Genomic DNA, 15,728 nt, shown 5'->3' with positions numbered 1-15,728 from the left:
GCGGCGGTGCCAGGTGGCACAGCCGAGTGCTCCGGCGGGAGACAGGAGGGAAAAGAATGGACCCCATTTCTTCAGGATTCTCTGCACGGGGCACCCCCGTAGCCTTCCGTACCGGGCTCACCGCACCCCGTGGGCAGCTCCCGCTGCAGCCTGAGGCCTGACCTCTGACCTCACACAAGCATCTGCATGGACAGAGCCCTGGACTCGGCACCTCCTCACCCCCACGCACCCTGCACCCTGCTGTCTCCTCCCAGCTGACCGCGAGCTCGGGGGAGCCCGGGTCAGGGCAGGGCCTCGGCAAACACCGAGCCGAGAGCAGGTGTGGATGGCCTCCGTGCCCTGACCGCTCGCTCTCTCTGCCCTGCTCCGTGGACGGGCACCGTTGGAGGCCTTGCCAAGGTGCAGCACTGGTCCCGGGGCCCAGGGATGGGGTATTCCCAGCAGCTCTCACCCTGGCACAGCCAAGCAGAGCCGAGTCCCAGAGGGAGGAGGGTCTTGCCCAGGGTGCCCCCAGGTATAATCACCGAGCAGGCACTCGAACCCACACCCGTGTACTTGTCCTGAAAAAGGCTTGTTCGCAAAAGGGGCGGGAAGACTTCCTCCTGGTAGAGGTCCTTCCAGAAGGTTCTCAAGTCTAATACAGACCTGTGTCAGCATCTGTGTCTGGTGGTGTCTGTGGGTTTGGCTCGGGGCAGGAAGGAGATGGATTTGTCACAGTTTTCTTTCTCGAATGGTCTGGGTTGTTTCTCAGCCTTTAGCTCATCACGCGTGTTCGGCTGGGGTGGATGTTCCGAGCTATGGCTGGGATAGCCCTTGGGGTGCTGGCGTTCTACCCAGGAGGGCCTGCACCCAACTCCAGCTTCCTCTTAATGCAGAAGCCGGCAGGCAGCAGGTGATTGGTCAAGTCGTTAGGTGCCTGCCCCCTGGCTCCTGGCTTTGGCCTGGCCGTTGGCTGGCATTTGCAGAGTGAACCGGCAGATGGGAGATCCGTCTCTCCCCCTGCTCTGTCTCTCCCTATATTCTCATCTTCACCTGCCACACCACAGCGCCTGCCCCTGCTCCACCTCTGGTCCAGCTCCCTGCCTGTGCGCCTGGGAGAGCAGCAGAAGACGGCCCACACACGTGCTTGGGTGCCTGCGCCCACGTGGGAGATACTGAAGAAGTTCCTGGTTCCTGGCTTCGGACTCGCCCAGCTCCAGCTGTCGTGGCCATTTGGGGAGTGAACCAACAGATGGAAGATTTCTCTGCCTCTCCCTGTCTCTTTGTAACTCTGACTTTCAAATAAATAAGTAAATCTTTAAAAACGAAAGTTCTGCTCAGTTTTTTTTTTTTTTTCCCCACAAAGTGAACTTACCTGTGTGGTCAGCACTGAGATCAAGAAATGGAACACTCTGGTTCTATAGAAGCCAATTTTTTATAAAGACCAAGAGAGATCTTCCATCCACCGGTTCACTCCCCAGATGCCAGCACAGCCGGGGCTGGGCCAGGCCAGAGCCAGGAGCCAGAAACTCGATCCACGCCCTCCAGGTGGGCGGCAGGGACCCAAACACTGGAGCCATCACCTGCTACCTCCCAGCATGCACTTTGGCAGGAAGCTGGAATCAGAAGTGGAGCGGGACTCAAACTCGGACACTCAGACATGGGATGCAGGCAGAGTTGCAGAGGCAGAGAGAGAGAGAGAGAGAGGGAGAGGGAGAGAGGTCTTCCATCCATTGGTTCACTCCCCAAATGGCCACAATAACTCCATCCAGGTCTCCCACGTGGCTGACAAGGGCCCAAGCACTTGGGCCATCTTCACCGTCTTCCCAGGCCATAGCAGGGAGCTGGATTGAAACTGGAGCAGCCAGTGTGGGCCGGCAATGTGGTGCAGCAGGTTAAAGCCCTGACCTGCAGTGCCGGCATCCCATATGGGCGCCAGTTTGAGTCTCGGCTGCTCCTCTTCCAATACAGTCTCTGCTATGGCCTGGGAAAGCAGTAGAAGATGACCCAAGTCCTTGAGACCCTGCACCCATGTGGGAGACCTGGAAGAAGCCCCTGGCTCCTGGCTTCGGATTAGAGCAGCTCCGGCCGTTGCAGCCATCTGGGGAGTGAACCAGTGGATGGAAGACCTCTCTCTCTCTCTCTCTGTAACTCTGACTTTCAAATAAATAAATAAGAAAGAAAGAGATAAAGAGAGAAAGAAAGAAAGAAAGAAAGAAAGAAAGAAAGAAAGAAAGAAAGAAAGAAAGAAAGAAAGAAAGAAAAAGGAAGGAAAGAAAGAAAAAGAGAGGAGCAGTCAGGACTTGAATAGGACACCAGTGGCGCAGGTGGTGACTAAATTCACTGTGTCGCAATGTCAGCCCCACAATCTATAGATATTTACAAATGTTTAGGGGCGGCTCTGTGGTGTAGAAGGCTGTCTCCACCTGCAGGGCCGCATCCTATGTGGGCACTGGTTCGAGTCCTGGCTGCTCCACTTCCAATCCAGATGACCCGGATGAAGCTCCCAGCTGGGCCTGGCCCAGCTCTGGCCATTGTGGCCATTTGGGGAGTGAACCAGAGGATGGAAGACCTCGCTCTCTCTGTGTCTCTCTGTAACTCTGCCTTTCAAATAAATGAATAGATCGTATAAGAAAACGAAAGTTAAAATGTTGAAATCTGTTTCTCTGAGAGACAGAGATACCGAGAGCTCCCTCTGCTGCTTCACCCCACCGAGGTCTGCACTGCCTGGGCCTGGGCCGGGTTGAAGCTGGCAGCCAGGCACTGGATCCAGGTCCCCTGTGGGCACAGGGCCCAGCCACTGGGCCCTCACTGCCGCCTCCCAGGGGCCGCATTAGCACGAGCTGTGGTCAGACACAGAATGCAGGTTCTCTGGTGTGTGACATGGGCATCTTTTTTTTTTTTTTTTTAATATTTATGTATTCATTTGAAAGAGTTACAGAGAGATCTTCCAACCACTGGTTCACTCCCCAGATGGCTGCAAAGACCAGGGCTGGGCTAGCAGCCAGGAGCTTCATCCGGGTCTCCCCTGTGGGTGCAGGGGCTCAAGCACCTGGGCCATGTTCTGCGGCTCTTCCCAGGTCATTAGCAGGGAGCGGGACCGGAAGTGGAGCAGCCAGGACTCGAACCGGCGCTCCACATCCGGGCTTCGGGCATCGCAAGTAGCGGCTTAACCCGCTGTGCCTCATGCCCGCCCCTTTCGAAGCGGCCATGGAGAGTTCTCTATCTGTTCTGGAGACAAATCCCCCAAAGTGGGCTGCGGACAGTGGTCCACTCTGCGAGGGTTCCCTTCGCTCTGCCTGATTTTCCCCTGGGCTCTGGGGCGGCTCCGCATTTCTTCCCCTCTCCAAGTCCCAGCTGCAGGCGCTGTCTGCTCTAGCTCAGGAGAGCTGGGGTGTGGGTGGCGCTGCCTAATCCAGGAGCACCCCCGCACCCCCAGGCTCCTCGCTCCTCTCGTGGGGACAAGGGCTGGCCACCGCCGCCATCAGCGTCACCGCTGGCCCTGTCTGCACGCAGGCGTCACATCCCAGCTCCTGCCCCAGGATGACCGTAAAGCCCCTGCCAGAGCCTGGGCACCAGGAAAAGGCATTCCCACAGCACACACCTTCCCACAGCAGGTGCACGGCTGGACACGGGCCTCCTTCCTCTCCTCCTCCGCCAGGCGAGCACAGGGACTCGGAGCTGAGCCAGCCCTGGCCATGTACAGGCACCCGAGGCGCTGGTTCCAATCCCAGCCCGGCCTGACTTGCTAAGGGGCCCGATGCGGGTTCCTGAAAGGAAAGAGGTTACACAGAGCGGTGCCTAGGGCAGAGATGTCTGAGGGGCCGGCGCTGTGGCCCAGCAGGTAAAGCTGTGGCCGTGACACCGGCATCCAACACGGGCGCGATTCCAGCGCCGGCTGCACCACTTCCGGTCCAGCTCCCGGCTGATGCGCCTGGGAGAGCAGTGGAGGATGGCCCAAGTGCTTGGGCCCCTGCACCCACGTGGGAGACCGGCAAGAAGCTCCTGGCTTTGGATCAGCACAGCTCCAGCCACTGTGGCCACCTGGGGAGTGACCATCACAGGGAAGATCTCTCTCTCTCTCTCTGTAACTCTTTAAATAAATAAATCTGAAAAAAGGAAATCAGGTATCCTCTAAAGAAAAGACTGCGAAATGGTAGCTGGACCGGCTTTGCTGCAGGACCCCTACCCGACCTTTCTGGGAACCGTCTGCGGCCCCCCACCCCTCACTTCAGGTGTTTATTTGCCCGTGTCTGGCTCCTCCACGGGAGGGCAGCGACCCCCAACCGAGAAGCCCCGGTGTGTCCCGCGGATCCCCCCCACGCGCTCCCAGGCGCCCTCGGCCCGCTCCTCCGGGCCAGAGCCCAGCGGCGTGCGGGCGGCTCCCTCGCGTCCGGCCCTGGCGCCTCCCGCAGGCCCCGCGCACGGACAGGGGCCTCCCGGCTGCGGTGGGCGCCTCTCCAGGCCGCGGCCCCGCCCGGCCCGCGAGACGAATGCAGCACACGGCCGCCTTTATGGGGCCCGCAGACAGCGCGCCGCCAGCCTAACCCTGCGTGGAAAATTCAGAGGTGCATGGCGCGGCGCCTTAATGAGCGGCCGCCAGCAGCGGGGGCGGCGGGGGCTGCGGGCCGGGCCGGAAATGTGAGCCGGCCGGGGAGGGGAGGGGGCGTGAGCCGCTGGGAGGGGGGCTGTGGTGTGAGCTCCGGAGGCGGGAGGGGCGTGAGCCGCGGGGGAGGGGGCGTGAGTCCGGGGGGGCTGGGGGTGCGAGAGCCGCGGGCTGGGGTGAGCCGGAGGCGGGGGGGAGGGGGCTGATCCGCGGGGCGATTTGGGGGTCGTGAGCCGGAGGTGTGGTGAGCCGGCGGGGACCGAGGCGCAGTCACCCACGCGCATTCCCGGCCCCGACCGCGCGCCGTTCCCGACCGGCAGGTGGAGGGCGCGGACGCGCCTGGGCTCGCCCCGCCGTCCTGGCCAGGCCTGACTCCTGGATCCCTCCGCGCGCGGGGGAGGACTGCGTGCGTCCAGTGGGCAGCAGTGCCAGGGCGTGGGAAGCGCCTGGCCACTCCCTGGCGGACACCGTTAACTCCAGGGTTGCATCAGCCCCGAGCAGAGCCAGAGATCCCAGACAAGGGTGCCGCACTGGCGCGTTCATGGCCACTTCCCACCAGCCGGGGTGAACCTGAGCCACGCTTGAAATCGGGGCAGCCCCTGGAGGCGGAAGCCTTGAGGTCCGTGTGACCAGCCCCGCGGGGCGCCTCTGTGAGCCTGCGTTCCCTCCTCTGTGCAGCGGGGCTGATGAAGCTCGGAGCTGGGTGCCGTGGGCCAGCAGCCGTCAGGACCCCCGCAGGGCTCCCTTGGTCCGGCGAGGGTGTCGCGGCCTCTCTCTGCCTGCTGTACCCGAGTGCCCGAGACTGTACTTGCAGAACAGACTCTGGGCTCAGGGTTCTGGAAGCTGGGAAGTCTCAGCTCCTGGCGCCAGTCTCGGCTGGGGCCTTGACCTTCATGGTTCCGTGGCAGAGGTGAAGGGAGGGACTCCCTTGGCTGCGGCCGCCCCAGGGCCCTCATCTTGTTACTGGGAGTGACTTGATGATGTTTGAGGAATCCAGGTGCCCCCGCACCTCCTAGCTGTTGCACCTGCTGTTCCGTTTCCAGCACCAGAGTGTGTGTGTGTGTGGGGGGGGGGACGGGACTCATGCAAACCCTAGACCTTGGGATCAGGTAGTCCCTCCAGGTGCACACTTAACTTACCCCCCTGGAAAGAGAGGGGGACCGAGTGGCAGGATGAGGGAGGAAAGGCAAGCAGGGGCCTCCTGGGGGGGGGGGGGACTTGGGGAGGGGCACAGTTTGGGAAAATTGCAGACTCAGCTTCAAAGAAGGCAGAGAGCAGAGCTCCAGGCAGCCTGGCACACAGTAGGTGCTTAATAAATGGTTGAGGCATGAACACACGGATGAATAGAGCCAGGCCGTGGAGGACAAGGACGTCTCCCTTCTGGCTGGCAGGGGCCAGGTTTCCTAGGCACGTGCAGAGAGACAGGTGATCCGAGAAAGGGCTGTTCTCACCGGCTGTTCTCACCTCCGGGGCCCTGCCCAGGGAAGCTCATTTTCAACTTGCTGCAGAATGCCTGGCTGCCTGGGGCCTGGGAGCTGGAGCTGCCCTGCCGCCTGGTGAGAATTCTCACACGTTGTAAATGCGCTTCTGGCTCCCTTCTGGCTGGACCCGCCCTGGGCTGGTTGGGGGGGGGGGTGCTCCCCCGTCTCCAGGCTGGATAGGGTGTGCAAAAGGGCCTCCTAGACCCTTGGTCTTCCTGAGGGCGGGGGACGTGAGCCCTGGGTTCCCGCAGACCAGCTAGCCCCGTGCCCGTTGGGGAGCCTGGGCTGCAGTCATTTGGAGCGGTGTGGCCTCGGGGAGCTCCCCCCTTCTCCTGGCAGCCCACCTTAAGCAGACAGAATACTAGTGAAAGGGTCTAAGAGAACAGCAGGTGGGGCTGTCATGGGGCAGTGGGATAAGCCACTGCCTGCGACTCCGGCAATCCTGTATACAAGCGCTAGTTCGAGTCCCGGCTTCTCCGCTTCTGATCCAGCTCCTTCCGAATGCGACTGGGAAGGCAGCGGAAGAGAGGCCCACAGGGCTGGGTCCCTGCCACCCACAGGAGAGGCCCAGATGGAGCTCCTGGCTGCTGGCTTTGGTTTGGCCCAGCCCTGGCTGTTGCAGCCGTTTGGAGAGGGAACTGGTGGATGGAAGATCTTTGCCTCTTGTTCGGTAACTCTGCCTTTCAAATAGACCAGAAAGTCTTTAGATGTGAGTAGATGCATATGACGAGTGCAGCACCTGGCGTGCCAGCGGCTCCCACCTGCTGGAGTGCCTGCTCCGTGTTGTTTGTAAACTTAGATTTGAACTTGTAAGTGACAGTGCAGGGGTTAGCAGGAGCCTCTTAGGTTGACGAGGGCCGCTAGGATATTTAAGAACCGAACGTCTGGTGGCAAAGGTGTTTTGTGTGTGTGTGTGCGTGTGTTTGACATCGAGCTCCAGCAGTGGGTGGGAGGAACACACTCTAGACGCTACAGAGACCAGGACGTGCCCGGCAATTCCTAGTGACAAAGCCAGCGTCGGCTACCGCGCCAGTGCCTCCCGGTAAGGGAAGGAAATGCCAGAGCCCAGCTGGAGGGTAGCGGAAGTCAGGCCGTGGCCTCCCCCCAGCCCGAATGCAGGGCTTTCGGGATTCCACCTGCGGGGGGTGGCTGGTGGTGGGGTCTCCCTGGGGACAGAGTCAGCGCCTGGCTCCACACTGCTCTGCCCACCCTCCCGGGGCAGCATCGGGCACCGGCTGCTGGGACGGGCAGCCGAGCGGGAACGAGGAGGAGGCAGGACGGAGGGGCCTGGGTCCCTGCCGGCAGCGCCCAGATTTGGGGATACAGAGATGGGGATGAAAAGGAGGGGAGGGGAGGGGGGAGTGGGGAGCAGCCATCCTGGGCCTGGGGCCGAGGCCTCTTCAGCTCTGAGACTGGATGGGATGGGTCACCGCTCTGCGTGTGTGCAGGGGGCGTGGGGGCAGGTCTGGGGAGGGGATGAGTGGGTGGGTGGGTGTGTTTGCGAGTACTACGCCTGTGTGTGGGTCCGTCCTGCGCATAGATTGGGGGGCTGGGGGGTTGGTGTGGAGGTCCCTGGTGTGTGTGTGTCTGAGTTGGAGGCTTCCGAGGTCCGGGGTCTGTGGTGTGAGAGTAAAAGCGTTTGGGGGTGGATTGATGTGTGTGTGTGCGCCTGCCCGAGGTGGGGGGCGGCGGCGTCCAGTGTGTGTCTGCGTGCGCGTGTGTGGCCCTGTCACTGCCGGCTCCAGCCTCAGCCACATAAACTTCACACTCCTGGGGGCGATGGGAAGCATATGGGCCCGGATGGAGGCCATATGGGGCTGGGAGGAGGGGGCGCATTCCTGCCTCGAACAGCCGCCAGGAAGCCCCCTGCCTGCTGGCCGCCTGTCGCTGTGGGAGCTGGAACTGACACAGTAACAAATGTCCCGCAGCCAGTGTGGAGCCAGCAGGAGCAGCCGGCCCCTGGGGAGCGTGAGTGCGCGCGCGCGCGTGTGTGTGTGTGTGTGTGTGTGTGTGAGAGAGAGTGTGTGCAAGCATCCAGGTTGAGGCCGAACAGTGGGAGGTGTGGACCTGCTCTCCAGATAGCCCCAGCAGCAGGGCGGACGGCAGTAGTGGCGCTAACCCTGGTGGCCGTGGGCCTCGGGTCAGGGTTGGGAGGCAGGCTCTGGGACGAGACGGGCCTGGCTTCCGAACTGCGCCTGCCCCTTCCCGACTGTGTGATGGGGGGGGCAGGCCACGGCTCCCTGGGGCCTCAGTACCCCCCCCCCCCCCACAGCGAGCTGGAGAGATGCTCACAGCACCTGCCCGTGCCGGCGGCAGTGAGGAGCGAGTTCCTGGGGGTGGGCCCTGCGCGGAGCAGCTGGGCTGAGGCGGGGGGGGGGGGGGGGGCGGTCCTCAGCCGCTGTCGGCCACCGGCAGCTGCATGGGGTGGCGGCTCCGGAGGCAGCTTTGCAGACGGACACAGGAGACGAGGCCCTGGCCCTGGCCTGGTTTCCACAGGGCGGAAGGGGCAGGGCTGGGCACACACCTGTGCCCCCCCCCCCCCCGGAGCGCATCTATCTCCACCTGTTTCAGGCGCTGCCTGGGGTGAGCCGCCGGGCTTCTGCCACAGGGCTGCGTTCCTGGGCCCATCTGGCGGCCGCATCAAGGTCCCGGAGGAGGCTGGAAGGTGGCGTGGCCAGGCGCCGGGCTCCCCGGAACCCTGCCCTGGCCCTGCGGTGGGAGCAGGCGGCTCCCGGCGCAGACCCTGGCTCCAGTCCCTGCAGGGTGACCCGGGCAAAGGCCAGAGCCCCAGGTGTGTCAGCGGACCTGGCCGTGGGAACAGCTGTTCTCTCGAGCGGCATCTGTGAGCCATCCCGGCCTCTTTCCTCCTGGACGCTGAGGTTACGGACGGGCGGGGGCTTAGGGCAGAGGCCACCCTGGTGGCTTTGGTCCAAGTCCTTCCACCCCTGGGATTCCCCCTTTTCCGTTTTCCTAAAGAACATTATCGGGGCCAGCATCGTGGCACAGCAGGTTAAGCCGCAACCTGTGATGCTGGCGTCCCGTGTGAGCACTGGTTCCAGTCCCGGCTGCTCCACTTCCGATCCAGCTCCCCGCCAATGCGTGTAGAGCAGCAGAGGGCGGCCTCTGTCACCCACGTGGGAGACCCAGATGGAATCCTGGCTCCTGGCCTCAGCCTGGCCCAGCCCTGGCCGCTGTGGCCATTTGGGGAAGGAATTTGTCTTTCAGGTAACTAAACAAATCTTAAAAAATAAAATAAAATAAAATAAAAAGGCCACTGTTAAGTCAGGAGGCTTGCCAGGATCAAGTGTGTAACATGTTTGGTGCAGCCTAGGTGTGCAATCAGGGCTGTTTTTTTTTTTTTTTTAAGATTTATTTATTTATTTGAAAGAGTTACAGAGAGCATGGGGAGAGAGAGAGAGAGAGAGAGAGAGAGAGAGAGAGAGAGAGGGAGAGAAACAGAGAGATCATCCACCTGCTGGTTCACTCCCCAGATGGCTGCAAAGGTCAGGGCTGAGCCAGGCCTAAGCCAGGAGCCAGGAGCTTCTTCTGGGTCTCCCACACGGGTGCAGGGGCCCAAGGACCTGGGCCATCCTCTACTGCTCTCCCAGGCCATAGCAGAGAGCTGGATCGGAAGTGGAGCAGCAGGGACTCGAACTGGTGCCCGTATGGGATACCAGTGTCACAGGTGTCCCTTTACCTGCTAGGCCACAGTGTCGGCTCCCACCCACCCCCGCTCCTGTCTTATCCCTTGTGAGCCCCTGTAGGGATGTCTTTCCCTTCTCTGCTCTGTTCCAGAGTGTTGGGTGAGGCCAAAGCCAGCCTGGGCACGTGACCAGGACTGGCCAATCAGAGCTTCCTCTCAGCCAGTAGGCGCCAGGCCTGGGAGTTTAGCTGGACCTACGGGGACCCCTGGGCATGGGTCCATCTTGCCTCCAGGAGGGAAGCCCGGCCGAGAGGGGGGCAGCAAGGGGGCGTATGCAGGCACGTACCCACGAGGGGGCACACCCACGAAGCAGGAAGATGCTGCCGTCAAGGCTCCCCGCGTCGTGGGTGAGGAACGGAGGCCAGCGAGGGGCAGCGCTGGGATCCGAACCCCGGGGTGCCGGCGGTGGTGCCGGCGCCTCCAGGGTCTGCGGAGCTCACTGGTGCAAGTCCCGCCTCAGCCGGGCTCCTCCTGGCCCTGCCTGCCCGCCTCTGAGCGCAGCTATTTCTGAGTTCCCGAGGGACCGTGCTTCCTGTCTCCAGCACAAAAGTCGGGAGGAATGAGAGCGTGTGGTCTGGCTGGGACTGGCTGGGACTGGCTGCGCCGGGCTGGGGGCAGGTGAGAGCGCGTCCTCCCCCCCCTCCCCTCCCCCTCCCTCCCCCTCCCTCCTCCTCCCTCCCCCTCCCTCCCCTTCCCCTCTCCCTCCCCCTCCCCCTCCCTCCCCTCCTGCTCCCCTCCCCCTCCCCTCCTCCCCTCCCCCTCCTCTCCCCTCCCCCTCCCCCTCCTCCCCCTCCTCTCCCCCTCCTCCCCCTCCTCCTCCCCTCCCCCTCCCCCTCCTCTCCCCCTCCTCCTCCTCCCCCCTCCTCTCCCCCTCCTCCCCCTCCTCCTCCCCTCCCCCTCCCCCTCCTCTCCCCCTCCTCTCCCCCTCCTCCCCCTCCTCCTCCCCTCCTCCCCCTCCTCTCCCCCTCCTCCCCCTCCTCCCCCTCCTTCCCCCCTCCCCTCCCCCTCCCCCTCCTCCCCCTCCTTCCCCCCTCCCCTCCCCCTCCCCCTCCTCCCCTCCCCCTCCTCCCCCTCTCTCCTCCTCTCTCCCTCCCCTTCCCCCTCCTCCCCCTCTCCCCTCCTCTCTCCCTCCTCCCCCTCCCCTTTTTCCCTCCTTCCCCTCTCCCTTCCTTTCTCCCTCCTTCCCCTTCCCCCTCCTCTCCCTCCCTTCCCTCCCCCTCCTCTCCTTCCCCTCCCTCCCCTCCTCCCCTCCCCCTTCTTCCCTTCCTCCCCTCCCCCTCTCCTTGCCTCCCCCTCCTTCCCCTCCTCCTCTCCCTCCCCCTCCTTCCCCTCCTCCTCTCCCTCCCCCTCCTCCCCCTCCTCCTCTCCCTCCCTCTCCTCTCCCTCCCCCTCCTCCCCTCCTCCCCTCCTCCTCTCCCTCCTCCTCCTCCCTTCCCCCTTCTCCTCCCCCTCCTCCCTCTCCACCTCCTCCTCTCCTCCCCTCCTCCTCCCTCCTGTCTGTGTCTCTCTCTCTCTGTGTCTCTCCCTCCCTCCCTCTTTCTCTCTCTTTTTCATCTCTTCCTCTGTCTGCCTCCCTCCCTCTTCCTTTCCTCCTTCCCCTCCCCCCACCCCTTCCCCCTCTTCTTCCTATGTGAGAAGAAGCAGAGCCTTGGGCCCGGCTCTCACCCCTGCCCGCCTCACCCCTGCCGGCCTGGCCTGCACCTCGGTCCTGGGCAGGCCCCAGCACAGCGCCGGCCGCAGCAGTAGTCACACAAGCAGGTGCGCAGGTGTGCATCGAGGGCGGGGCTCCTGGGCAGCCTCCACCCACGTGGTCCAGGGACCCTGCCTGAGGGGGGCTGGGCATTAGAGGGCCTTGAAGACGGTCTTGGTCCATTCCTTTTAGAAGGTTTATTTATTTACTGTATTTGGAAAAGGAGGGAGAGAGACGAGGGTCCTACCACTTGGGCAGAGGGGCCCACGCCGAGCACCGGGTCTGCTGTGCGTCCGCACGGGTTATCTGGCTCCAGCAGCTTCCACTCCCAGCCTCGCTGTGCCTTCCTGGCGTGAACGTGTCTTTCCCACAGGCCTCGCACACAGTAGGTGCTCAGGGGAGAGGGACAATGACACGAACACTTGCTGCTGCTTGCTAGGGTCTTACTCATCTGATCCACTCCGCCCAACAACCAATCAGGAAGGGGCCCAGTAGACCCTGCATGGATGTTTGTTGAGTGACTGAGTGACCGCAGCGCTGCGGTGTAGCTGGAGTGGCCGCCCACCGCCCACAGTCTGCCAGCTCAGAGCTGTCCTGAGTGTCCACCTCTGTCGGTGCTGCCAGGAGGTGAGAGGGCCTTGGGGGAGGTGGTTCCCGGCTGCGGAGCCGGGGACGGGCAGGGAGCAGCCCGGGCAGGAATTTCCTTCGGGCACTTGGCCCAGGCTGAGTGATTCCTCGTCCAGCCCTGGACGGGGCGGCTGGAGCGGGCGGGCGTGGGGCTGCGGGCGTCGCCAGCTGTCCGCTGAGCCTGGTGCTCTGCAGACCACGGCCGAGAGCCCCTGCAGGGCGCAGTGGCCCGGGGGTGCTGCCGGCGCCTCTCTGCGCCCCAGTTTCTCCTTTGGCGGCCGTCCCAGCTTGGTGGGGCTGAAGCGGTCACATGTGCGGGGATGGGCGGGCTTATTACGGCTGCCTGCCGGGAAGTGAGGCCGGCAGCGGCTGCGGAGAGACAGGCCTGGAGGGGCTTGCGTGAGTCATTTCCTTCTGCAAGTCCCGGCTGCTCCCGGTGGCTCTCGGGAGCCTGAGGTCGCGGCATGCTCTGTGCGTGTTCTGTGGAACCGTGCGCGGGGACACGCCACCCGCCACGGCAGCGAGGCCGTCCCCGCGTGTCCGCTCCTGTGTGCCTTCAGCTAACGCTGGGGAGCCTCATTCATTCATTCATTCATTCAGGGGACATGAGCGCGCACTTGTTTCATGCCAGACCCGGACAGCACGAGATTCGGCAAACGCAACGGACGAGATGGAACACAACACAAATCCGAAAATCAGCTTGACCTTCAGATAAACAGCAAACACGTTCCTTTTTTAAAAAAAAATCATTTGACAGTTTTCCTTGAGAGGCAGAGAGAGACACAGGCCACCGATCCCCGCCCAGAGGCTGGTGGGGGCTGGGGTGGCGCTGGGGGAGGGGCGAAGCCGGGAGCTGGCATTCAAGGCAGCCCTCCCCCGTGGGCGCAGCCGATGAAACCCTGAGCGTCCCCCTGCCTGGAGTCTGCGTTAGCGGACGCTGGGGCCCGGAGCCGCAGCGGGGAGTCGCGCCTGCACACGCACGCACGCACGCACGCAGGGGTCTTTACTGCGAGGTTCAAGGTTAAACACTGCTCTCCTGCTTGTGACCTAGGCAGGGCCCCCCGTGGGCCCACAGCAGGTGCCCCAGCCCTGTCTCACGGTCTCCGAGTGTTGCCCAGGAGGGGACCGGGGCTCCGGGAAGTGCGCACGCCTGGCCGGGTCCCTTGGGCAGCTGTCCTGGCTGTGGGCCCGCGCCCCTCGCAGCGGGCTCTCAGTCACCCCCGCTCACTTCCTGGATGGCAGTGTCGGGAGCGCTGAGCCACCGGGGCAGCCGCCTGCACCTGCTGCCTGCCCCAGCCCTCACCTACCTGGGAAAGCCCCGTGTGTCCCCCCAGCTGGAGGCCGGCACAGCCCGGGGTGGGGGCCTGCAGCGGGACAGAGGGGCATCATGAGGCGGGGCAGGGGTCCCCGCGAGGCTTCCTGCCTGTCCCCAGCCCCTGCCTGCAAGCAGACCCTCAGCAGCTCCCCACGTGGGTCCTGCGCTGGGAGGGGCCCGGGAGCCGCCTTCGCTCCACCTGTGTGTGCTGGGGGATGTCCGGCCCTGTCTGGGTCAGAGCCCCTCATGTCTACCAAGAAGGCTCCATTCGCTTCCACAGCTATTCCTTGAGCACCTACTGTGTGCCAGCTCCCGTTGCAGGCACAGGACATACATCGGGGGGACACGTCGAGAACGAGCCCGACAGAACGCTTGGTGTTATGGAGCTGATGGTCCCACGAGGGAGGCAGGTAATAGACGGAAGGAAAGATAATTTGGGGAGGACAAATGACTAAGACGGGATCTGTGTGAAGTGGAGGTTACAGAGAGTGATGGGAAGGACCTCGAGTTGGTGAAATCCAGGAAGGCCTCCGTGAGGAGGTGACGTTTGAGCTGAGACCCGAGAAGGAGCTGGTCCAGGGAGGTGTGGGGAAACTGTTCCTGGCAGGGTGAGCAGCAGTGCAGGGGCGCTGGGGGCAGAGCAAGCTGGTGCCTGTGAGAGGAGGCGCTACCGACGCAGAGGGGAGGGAGCCTGGCAGAGCTGGGCGGGCAGGGGTGCGTGGTGCAGCATTGCACAGTCACAGAGACGTCCACTGGGCTCCTCCCTCACTGCCTCTGGCCTCTGTACCTCCTCCTCCAAGAAGCCTTCCCTGCTTGAACTCCACGCCCGTGGCACCGCAGCCTCTGTTTAGTGGGGGGTGGGGCGGGGCAGGCCGCCTGCCTGTCCCACAATTACGCTGTCCGCGGGTGGGGCTCCCTCCGGGCGGAGCAGGAAGCCCCGTGCAGAGGCGCGATTTGTTTTGACGGCCAGGAGAATGGTGCCCTGTCCCATGGACCGTCCGCCTCGCCCAAGCCCAAGCCCAGCGAGAGCCCCCGGAAATACCCGTACCAAGCGTGGCTGCCCACGGGTGGGCGCCTGCTGGATGCCAGGCCCTGCGCTATTCCTCTTTTCCTACTGTGGTCAAATCCGGGGGAAATTCACCACTCGGACCAGCTTACAGCGCGCCGTTCCCCGGCGTGGACTTAGCCTCGCCGCAGTGTTGTGCAGCCATCACGGCTGGCTGGTTCCAGAAGCTTCCACCGCCCCAAGGGAACCACCCGGCTGCGGGGCAGTCCGCAGCCTGCTTCCCGTCTCTCAGCCGGCATTCCGCGTGGGCGGAGCCTTCTGGGTCCCGCACCCGGGTTGCAGCACGCGCGGCCTGGGGGCTTTTCAGGGCTGAGTGCTACTCGGGGCTGGGCCCCGGCCCCTGGGAGGCGCTGCGGCTGCTCCCACGACGTCTGCGCACGGGTTTGCTTGAACGGCGGTGTTCGGTGGCTTTGAGCGGAAACCTCGGCGTGGCGCTGCGGGCTCCGCGCCCACTGAGCCCTTGACAACATTGTGTTTGTATTTATTTGAAGGGGGGGGGGTTCACCCATGTGCTCCTTCACTCCCCAGATGCCTGCACAGCCAGGAGCCAGGAACTCTGCCGGGGCCCCTCGTGGTGGCGGGGACCCCAGGACTTGCGCCGTCTCTGCTGCCTGCTGCCTGCTGCGTGCGCGTGCGCGTGCGCGTTCGCAGGAGGCCGGAGCGAGCAGAGCTGACTCAGACCCAGGCCCTGCAGCGTGGGCTGGGCACGTCCCGCGCCGTCGTGGCCACCGCACTGCAGAGCCACCCCCAAGCGCTCTTCTGTTCTTAAAGGCCGAGCTACTTGTTTGAAAGGCACAGTTCCGGAGAGAGGGGGATCTCACGCCCCAGGCGACTGCAATGGCCGAGGCAGAACCAGGCCGGAGCCGGGAGCCAGGAGCTTTCTCAGGGTCTCCCACGCGGTGGCAGGGCCCAAGGACTCGGGCCGTCTTCCGCTGCTTTCCCAGGGCGTCACTGGATCGGAGGTGAGCAGGCGTCGCAGGCGGCTTTTGGCCGTGTCTGTGGGGGCCAGCGTCAGGGCGCAGTGGGACAGGTGGCCCATGGTTCGAGTCCCGGCTGCTCCACTTCCCGCCCAGCTCCCTGCTAATGCCCTGGGGAGGCAGTGGAGGACGGCCAGGTGCTTGGGTCCCTGCACCCACGTGGGAGACCCGGACGGAGTTCCTAGTTCCTGGCTCCTGGCATTGGCCTGGCCCAGAACTGTCTAGTGCATCCATTAGGGGAATGAATCAGCAGAAAGATCTCTCCCCGCCCCCTCTGTTGCTCC

At 63.6% G+C, this 15,728-nt stretch overlaps 1 long non-coding RNA gene across 1 annotated transcript; it reads left to right on the top strand.

The window, feature by feature from the left end:
- The first annotated feature begins 10,255 nt into the window (after positions 1-10,255).
- Positions 10,256-12,832, top strand: LOC149123326 (uncharacterized). Its single transcript, XR_016215773.1, has 3 exons — positions 10,256-10,387; positions 11,899-12,086; positions 12,687-12,832. It is a non-coding gene; the product is annotated as an uncharacterized LOC149123326 (long non-coding RNA).
- Positions 12,833-15,728: the final 2,896 nt, after the last annotated feature.

This window comes from Oryctolagus cuniculus, chromosome 11, assembly GCF_051225735.1.
Source record: "Oryctolagus cuniculus isolate XC-2025 breed Fujian yellow rabbit chromosome 11, ASM5122573v1, whole genome shotgun sequence".
In the NCBI taxonomy this organism is placed as follows: domain Eukaryota; kingdom Metazoa; phylum Chordata; class Mammalia; order Lagomorpha; family Leporidae; genus Oryctolagus; species Oryctolagus cuniculus.
The sequence above is the reverse complement of the archived record's forward strand: the minus strand, read 5'-3'. Positions and strand labels throughout refer to the sequence as shown.